Here is a 9617-nt window from a genome sequence, read left to right as displayed (position 1 = left end):
GTAAATGACTATTGCATGTGAATTAGAACTCTTGGAACTAAAATAAGTGTGTTTAGAGGCATTTTAATGCCTGAAATTAATGGAAATAGAAGCGTCTGAGTAGGCGAAAAAGTCTGTAAAAATGGCAATTTTGGTCACATTTAGGCTTTAAAAAGTAGTTATTCAACATGAGGCACAATCCAAACGACATTTTGAATCTATTTTTTGTACAGTACAAAAAATCAATTTTCTGATGAAAACCGATGACCCGTGACCTGTCGAACTTTCTCCTGATGGTCAGGAATGGTCATTTTTTATTGTGTTGTCTTTTGACTGTAAATGACTATTGCATGTGAATTAGAACTCTTGGAACTAAAATAAGTCTGTTTATAGTCATTTTAATGCCTAAAATTGGTTGAAATAAAAGCTTCTAAGTAGCAGAAAAAGTCTGTAAAAATGGCAATTTTGGTCACATTGAGGCTTTAAAAAGTAGTTATTCAACATGAGGCACAATTCAAATGACATTTTGAATCAATTTTTCTATAGTGTAAAAAATCAATTTTCTGATGAAAAACGATGACCCGTGACCTGTCGAAATTTCTCCAGATGGTCAGAAATGGTATTTTTTTAATGTTTAGTCTTTTGACTGTAAATGACTATTGCATGTGAATTAGAACTCTTGGAACTAAAATAGTGTGTTTGGAGGCATTTTAATGCCTGAAATTGGTCGAAATAGAAGCTTCTGAGTAGCAGAAAAAGACTGTAAAATGGCAATTGTGTTCACATTGAGGCTTTAAAAAGTAGTTATTCAACATGAGGCACAATCCAAATGACATTTTGAATCAATTTTTCTACAGTACAAAAAATCAATTTTCTGATGAAAACCGATGACCCGTGACCTGTCGAACTTTCTCCTGATGGTCAGAAATGGTCATTTTTTATTGTGTTGTCTTTTGACTGTAAATGACTATTGCATGTGAATTAGAACTCTTGGAACTAAAATAAGTCTGTTTATAGTCATTTTAATGCCTAAAATTGGTTGAAATAAAAGCTTCTAAGTAGCAGAAAAAGTCTGTAAAAATGGCAATTTTGGTCACATTGAGGCTTTAAAAAGTAGTTATTCAACATGAGGCACAATCCAAATGACATTTTGAATCAATTTTTCTACAGTCCAAAAAATCAATTTTCTGATGAAAAACGATGACTCGTGACCTGTCGAAATTTCTCCTGATGGTCAGAAATGGTAATTTTTTATTGTGTTGTCTTTTGACTGTAAATGACTATTGCATGTGAATTAGAACTCTTGGAACTAAAATAAGTGTGTTTAGAGTCAGTTTAATGCCTGAAACTGGTCGAAATAGAAGCTTCTGAGTAGCAGAAAAAGTCTGTAAAAATGTCAATTTTGGTCACATTGAGGCTTTAAAAAGTAGTTATTCAACATGAGGCACAATCCAAATGACATTTTGAATCAATTTTTCTACAGTACAAAAAATCAATTTTCTGATGAAAACCGATGACCCGTGACCTGTCGAACTTTCTCCTGATGGTCAGAAATGGTCATTTTTTATTGTGTTGTCTTTTGACTGTAAATGACTATTGCATGTGAATTAGAACTCTTGGAACTAAAATAAGTCTGTTTATAGTCATTTTAATGCCTAAACTTGGGTGAAATAAAAGCTTCTAAGTAGCAGAAAAAGTCTGTAAAAATGGCAATTTTGGTCACATTGAGGCTTTAAAAAGTAGTTATTCAACATGAGGCACAATCCAAATGACATTTTGAATCAATTTTTCTATAGTGTAAAAAATCAATTTTCTGATGAAAAACGATGACCCGTGACCTGTCGAAATTTCTCCAGATGGTCAGAAATGGTAATTTTTTAATGTGTAGTCTTTTGACTGTAAATGACTATTGCATGTGAATTAGAACTCTTGGAACTAAAATAGTGTGTTTGGAGGCATTTTAATGCCTGAAATTGGTCGAAATAGAAGCTTCTGAGTAGCAGAAAAAGACTGTAAAATGGCAATTGTGTTCACATTGAGGCTTCAAAAAGTAGTTATTCAACATGAGGCACAATCCAAATGACATTTTGAATCAATTTTTCTACAGTACAAAAAATCAATTTTCTGATGAAAACCGATGACCCGTGACCTGTCGAACTTTCTCCTGATGGTCAGAAATGGTAATTTTTTATTGTGTTGTCTTTTGACTGTAAATGACTATTGCATGTGAATTAGAACTCTTGGAACTAAAATAAGTGTGTTTATAGTCATTTTAATGCCTAAAATTGGTTGAAATAAAAGCTTCTAAGTAGCAGAAAAAGTCTGTAAAAATGGCAATTTTGGTCACATTGAGGCTTTAAAAAGTAGTTATTCAACATGAGGCACAATCCAAATGACATTTTGAATCAATTTTTCTACAGTCCAAAAAATCAATTTTCTGATGAAAAACGATGACTCGTGACCTGTCGAAATTTCTCCTGATGGTCAGAAATGGTAATTTTTTATTGTGTTGTCTTTTGACTGTAAATGACTATTGCATGTGAATTAGAACTCTTGGAACTAAAATAAGTGTGTTTAGAGTCAGTTTAATGCCTGAAACTGATCGAAATAGAAGCTTCTGAGTAGCAGAAAAAGTCTGTAAAAATGGCAATTTTGGTCACATTGAGGCTTTAAAAAGTAGTTATTCAACATGAGGCACAATCCAAATGACATTTTGAATCAATTTTTCTACAGTGTAAAAAATCAATTTTCTGATGAAAAACGATGACCCGTGACCTGTCCAAATTTCTCCAGATGGTCAGAAATGGTAATTTTTTAATGTGTAGTCTTTTGACTGTAAATGACTATTGCATGTGAATTATCACTTTTGGAACTAAAATAAGTGTGTTTATAGTCATTTTCATGCCTAAAATTGGTTGAAATAGAAGCTTCTGAGTAGCAGAAAAAGTCTGTAAAAATGGCAATTTTGGTCACATTGAGGCTTAAAAAAGTAGTTATCCAACATGAGACACAATCCGAATGACATATTGAATCAATTTATCTACAGTCCAAAAAATCAATTTTCTGATGAAAAACGATAACCGGTGGCCTGTCGAACCTTCTCCAGATGGTCAGAAATGGTAATTTTTTAATGTGTTGTCTTTTGACTGTAAATGACTATTGCATGTGAATTAGAACTCTTGGAGCTAAAATAAGTGTGTTTAGAGGCATTTTAATGCCTGAAATTGCTTGAAATAGAAGCTTCTGAGTAGTAGAAAAAGTCTGTAAAAATGGCAATTTTGGTCACATTAAGGATTTAAAATGTAGTTATTCAACATGAGGCACAATCCAAATGACATTTTGAATCAATTTTTCTATAGTCCAAAAAATCGATTTTCTGATGAAAAACGATGACCCGTGACCTGTCGAACTTTCTCCAGATGGTCAGAAATGGTAATTTTTTATTGTTACATTTTTTGACTGTAAATGACTATCGCATGTGAATTATCACTTTTGGAACTAAAATAAGTGTGTTTATAGTCATTTTAATGCCTAAAATTGGTTGAAATAAAAGCTTCTAAGTAGCAGAAAAAGTCTGTAAAAATGGCAATTTTGGTCACATTGAGGCTTTAAAAAGTAGTTATTCAACATGAGGCACAATCCAAATGACATTTTGAATCAATTTTTCTACAGTCCAAAAAATCAATTTTCTGATGAAAAACGATGACCCGTGACCTGTCGAAATTTCTCCTGATGGTCAGAAATGGTAATTATTTATTGTGTTGTCTTTTGACTGTAAATGACTATTGCATGTGAATTAGAACTCTTGGAACTAAAATAAGTGTGTTTAGAGTCAGTTTAATGCCTGAAACTGGTCGAAATAGAAGCTTCTGAGTAGCAGAAAAAGTCTGTAAAAATGTCAATTTTGGTCACATTGAGGCTTTAAAAAGTAGTTATTCAACATGAGGCACAATCCAAATGACATTTTGAATCAATTTTTCTACAGTCCAAAAAATCAATTTTCTGATGAAAAACGATGACCCGTGACCTGTCGAAATTTCTCCTGATGGTTAGAAATGGTAATTTTTTATTGTGTTGTCTTTTGACTGTAAATGACTATTGCATGTGAATTAGAACTCTTGGAACTAAAATAAGTGTGTTTAGAGTCAGTTTAATGCCTGAAACTGGTCGAAATAGAAGCTTCTGAGTAGCAGAAAAAGTCTGTAAAAATGTCAATTTTGGTCACATTGAGGCTTTAAAAAGTAGTTATTCAACATGAGGCACAATCCAAATGACATTTTGAATCAATTTTTCTACAGTACAAAAAATCAATTTTCTGATGAAAACCGATGACCCGTGACCTGTCGAACTTTCTCCTGATGGTCAGAAATGGTCATTTTTTATTGTGTTGTCTTTTGACTGTAAATGACTATTGCATGTGAATTAGAACTCTTGCAACTAAAATAAGTCTGTTTATAGTCATTTTAATGCCTAAAATTGGTTGAAATAAAAGCTTCTAAGTAGCAGAAAAAGTCTGTAAAAATGGCAATTTTGGTCACATTGAGGCTTTAAAAAGTAGTTATTCAACATGAGGCACAATCCAAATGACATTTTGAATCAATTTTTCTACAGTCCAAAAAATCAATTTTCTGATGAAAAACGATGACTCGTGACCTGTCGAAATTTCTCCTGATGGTCAGAAATGGTAATTTTTTATTGTGTTGTCTTTTGACTGTAAATGACTATTGCATGTGAATTAGAACTCTTGGAACTAAAATAAGTGTGTTTAGAGTCAGTTTAATGCCTGAAACTGGTCGAAATAGAAGCTTCTGAGTAGCAGAAAAAGTCTGTAAAAATGTCAATTTTGGTCACATTGAGGCTTTAAAAAGTAGTTATTCAACATGAGGCACAATCCAAATGACATTTTGAATCAATTTTTCTACAGTCCAAAAAATCAATTTTCTGATGAAAAACGATGACGCGTGACCTGTCGAAATTTCTCCAGATGGTCAGAAATGGTAATTTTTTAATGTGTAGTCTTTTGACTGTAAATGACTATTGCATGTGAATTAGAACTCTTGGAACTAAAATAGTGTGTTTGGAGGCATTTTAATGCCTGAAATTGGTCGAAATAGAAGCTTCTGAGTAGCAGAAAAAGACTGTAAAATGGCAATTGTGTTCACATTGAGGCTTTAAAAAGTAGTTATTCAACATGAGGCACAATCCAAATGACATTTTGAATCAATTTTTCTACAGTACAAAAAAATCAATTTTCTGATGAAAACCGATGACCTGTGACCTGTCGAACTTTCTCCTGATGGTCAGAAATGGTCATTTTTTATTGTGTTGTCTTTTGACTGTAAATGACTATTGCATGTGAATTAGAACTCTTGGAACTAAAATAAGTGTGTTTAGAGTGAAATGAAATGAAATGAAATAGATTTATAACGCGCAAACTTGGCCCGAGGGGCATCAAGGCGCCTAACATAATAAATTGAATCACAATGCGCAGTTTAGTAGTATGCTTTCCCGAAGAGCCAAGTCTTAAGGGCTTTCTTAAACGAGGGCAGAGATGCTATAGTTTTAAGCTCAGAGGGAAGAGCATTCCATAATCTAGGAGCCACCGATGCGAAAGCTCTACCTCCCCATCTTGTCTTCTTAATGCGGGGGATAACCAGGAGGTTTTGTTGCGAGGATCTAAGGCATCTGCTGGGTACATAATTAAGCAGCAAAGATCCCAGTCCATCGGCCAAGTCTGCTGTCAGAGCCTTATGAATTAAACAGATAACTTTGAAGGAGATGCGTTGTTCGATGGGCAACCAATGAAGAGTCTTCCTGGCTAATGTGGCAGAGGCAGAGAGAGGCAGATCCAAGACAAATCTTGCTGCTGCATTCTGGGTTACCTGCAGACGGAGTAACAGTCCCTTGTTAATCTCCGTATACAGCGCATTGCAGTAATCAAGGCGAGATCCAACCAGTGCTACGACTGTTTGCTTTCTCGCCTGTGGTGATAAGTAATGAGCTATTCTACGAAGGATTTTTAGAACTCCCCAGCAGGTGGCCACAGTTCTATTAATCTGTAGGTTCATAGCTAGCTCAGCGTCAAAGATGACACCCAAGTTTCTTGCCGATTGTGACGGGGTCGGACAGGTTCCTAGGGATGCCGGCCACCATTCACTAGACCAGGCGTCCCTGTCCTTTCCAAAGATCAGCACCTCGGTCTTATCGCCGTTCAGCTTCAAGGAATTGAGAGTCATCCAGTCGGCAACCGACTGCATGCAATTCCTGAAGCCGAGCGCTGTGGTGCTGACAGACTGTGACAGGGACACCATGATCTGAGTGTCATCTGCGTACGACACTACTTCCATCCCCTGAGATCTTACTAGTCTAGCCAGAGGTGCCACGTAAATGTTGAATAGGGTCGGGCTGAGGGCCGACCCTTGTGGCACCCCACATTGCAAAGACTTTGCAGGGGAGAGATATTTGCCCATTTTGACCCTTTGATCCCTAGCCTCAAGAAAGGAAGATAGAAGATCGAGGGCGGCCCCCTCCACCCCCAACTCCCTCAGTCGCGATGTTAAGACTGAGGGAGAAAGGGTGTCAAACGCAGCTGTCAGATCCAGTAATACTAGCATCATGGTATGGCCTTTATCTACATTCATTCTGATGTTGTTAGTCACAACAGTGAGTGCAGACTCCGTGCTGTGGAGTTTTCTAAAACCATGTTGAGTCTGATCAAGGAATCCCGAATCGTCCAAAAATGCCGACAAGTGATGGTTCAAGTGCATCTCAAGCATTTTGGCTGGGGCGGGAAGAAGGGAAATAGGTCTAAAATTTTTTAACACTTCAGGATCTAAAGAAGGTTTCTTCAAAAGAGGCCTGACAATGGCCCTCTTCCAAGCCGAGGGAAAAACCCCGTGCTGAAGAGCGCGGTTCATAACCTCCAAGATGTAGGGAAGAAGGGTTTCACTACATTCCTTCAAAGTTTTAAGCGGACACGGGTCTAAAGGAGACGAGGACTTCGTCCTATTCAGAAGGAGGTTAAGATTTTCTAGAGTGACAGTGCCTGAAACTGATCGAAATAGAAGCTTCTGAGTAGCAGAAAAAGTCTGTAAAAATGGCAATTTTGGTCACATTGAGGCTTTAAAAAGTAGTTATTCAACATGAGGCACAATCCAAATGACATTTTGAATCAATTTTTCTACAGTGTAAAAAATCAATTTTCTGATGAAAAACGATGACCCGTGACCTGTCGAAATTTCTCCAGATGGTCAGAAATGGTAATTTTTTAATGTGTAGTCTTTTGACTGTAAATGACTATTGCATGTGAATTATCACTTTTGGAACTAAAATAAGTGTGTTTATAGTCATTTTAATGCCTAAAATTGGTTGAAATAGAAGCTTCTGAGTAGCAGAAAAAGTCTGTAAAAATGGCAATTTTGGTCACATTGAGGCTTTAAAAAGTAGTTATTCAACATGAGGCACAATCCAAATGACATTTTGAATCAATTTTTCTACAGCCCAAAAAATCAATTCTCTGATGAAAAACGATGACCCGTGACCTGTCGAACTTTCTCCAGATGGTCAGAAATGGTAATTTTTTAATGTGTAGTCTTTTGACTGTAAATGACTATTGCATGTGAATTAGAACTCTTGGAACTAAAATAGTGTGTTTAGAGGCATTTTAATGCCTGAAATTGCTGGAAATAGAAGCGTCTGAGTAGGCGAAAAAGTCTGTAAAAATGGCAATTTTGGTCACATTGAGGCTTTAAAAAGTAGTTATTCAACATGAGGCACAATCCAAACGACATTTTGTATCTATTTTTTGTACAGTACAAAAAATCAATTTTCTGATGAAAACCGATGACCCGTGACCTGTCGAACTTTCTCCTGATGGTCAGGAATGGTCATTTTTTATTGTGTTGTCTTTTGACTGTAAATGACTATTGCATGTGAATTAGAACTCTAGGAACTAAAATAAGTCTGTTTATAGTCATTTTAATGCCTAAAATTGGTTGAAATAAAAGCTTCTAAGTAGCAGAAAAAGTCTGTAAAAATGGCAATTTTGGTCACATTGAGCCTTTAAAAAGTAGTTATTCAACATGAGGCACAATCCAAATGACATTTTGAATCAATTTTTCTACAGTCCAAAAAATCAATTTTCTGATGAAAAACGATGACTCGTGACCTGTCGAAATTTCTCCTGATGGTCAGAAATGGTAATTTTTTATTGTGTTGTCTTTTGACTGTAAATGACTATTGCATGTGAATTAGAACTCTTGGAACTAAAATAAGTGTGTTTAGATGCAGTTTAATGCCTGAAACTGATCGAAATAGAAGCTTCTGAGTAGCAGAAAAAGTCTGTAAAAATGGCAATTTTGGTCACATTGAGGCTTTAAAAAGTAGTTATTCAACATGAGGCACAATCCAAATGACATTTTGAATCAATTTTTCTACAGTGTAAAAAATCAATTTTCTGATGAAAAACGATGACCCGTGACCTGTCGAAATTTCTCCAGATGGTCAGAAATGGTAATTTTTTAATGTGTAGTCTTTTGACTGTAAATGACTATTGCATGTGAATTATCACTTTTGGAACTAAAATAAGTGTGTTTATAGTCATTTTCATGCCTAAAATTGGTTGAAATAGAAGCTTCTGAGTAGCAGAAAAAGTCTGTAAAAATGGCAATTTTGGTCACATTGAGGCTTAAAAAAGTAGTTATCCAACATGAGACACAATCCGCATGACATATTGAATCAATTTATCTACAGTCCAAAAAATCAATTTTCTGATGAAAAACGATAACCGGTGGCCTGTCGAACCTTCTCCAGATGGTCAGAAATGGCAATTTTTTAATGTGTTGTCTTTTGACTGTAAATGACTATTGCATGTGAATTAGAACTCTTGGAACTAAAATAAGTGTGTTTAGAGTCAGTTTAATGCCTGAAACTGGTCGAAATAGAAGCTTCTGAGTAGCAGAAAAAGTCTGTAAAAATGGCAATTTTGGTCACATTGAGGCTTTAAAAAGTAGTTATTCAACATGAGGCACAATCCAAATGACATTTTGAATCAATTTTTCTACAGTCTAAAAAATCAATTTTTTGATGAAAAACAATGACCTACCTGTCGAACTTTCTCCAGATGGTCAGAAATGGTCATTTTTTAATGTTTAATTTTTTGACTGTAAATGACTATTGCCTGTGAATTAGAACTCTTGGAACTAACATGAGTGTGTTTAGAGTCATTTTAATGCCTGAAATTGCTCAAAATAGAAGCTTCTGAGTAGTAGAAAAAGTCTGTAAAAATTGCAATTTTGGTCACATTGAGGCTTTAAAAAGTAGTTATTCAACATGAGGCACAATCCAAATGACATTTTGAATCAATTTTTCTACAGTCTACAAAATCAATTTTCTGATGAAAAACGATGACCCGTGACCTGTCAAAATTTCTCCAGATGGTCAGAAATGGTAATTTTTTATTGTGTTGTCTTTTGACTGTAAATGACTATTGCATGTGAATTAGAACTCTTGGAACTAAAATAAGTGTGTTTAGAGGCATTTTAATGCCTGAAATTGCTCGAAATAGAAGCTTCTGAGTAGTAGAAAAAGTCTGTAAAAATGGCAATTTTGGTCACATTAAGGCTTTAAAAAGTAGTTAT

This window comes from Triturus cristatus, chromosome 6 (genome assembly GCF_964204655.1).
Source record: "Triturus cristatus chromosome 6, aTriCri1.1, whole genome shotgun sequence".
Classification (NCBI taxonomy): domain Eukaryota; kingdom Metazoa; phylum Chordata; class Amphibia; order Caudata; family Salamandridae; genus Triturus; species Triturus cristatus.
The sequence above is the reverse complement of the archived record's forward strand: the minus strand, read 5'-3'. Positions refer to the sequence as shown.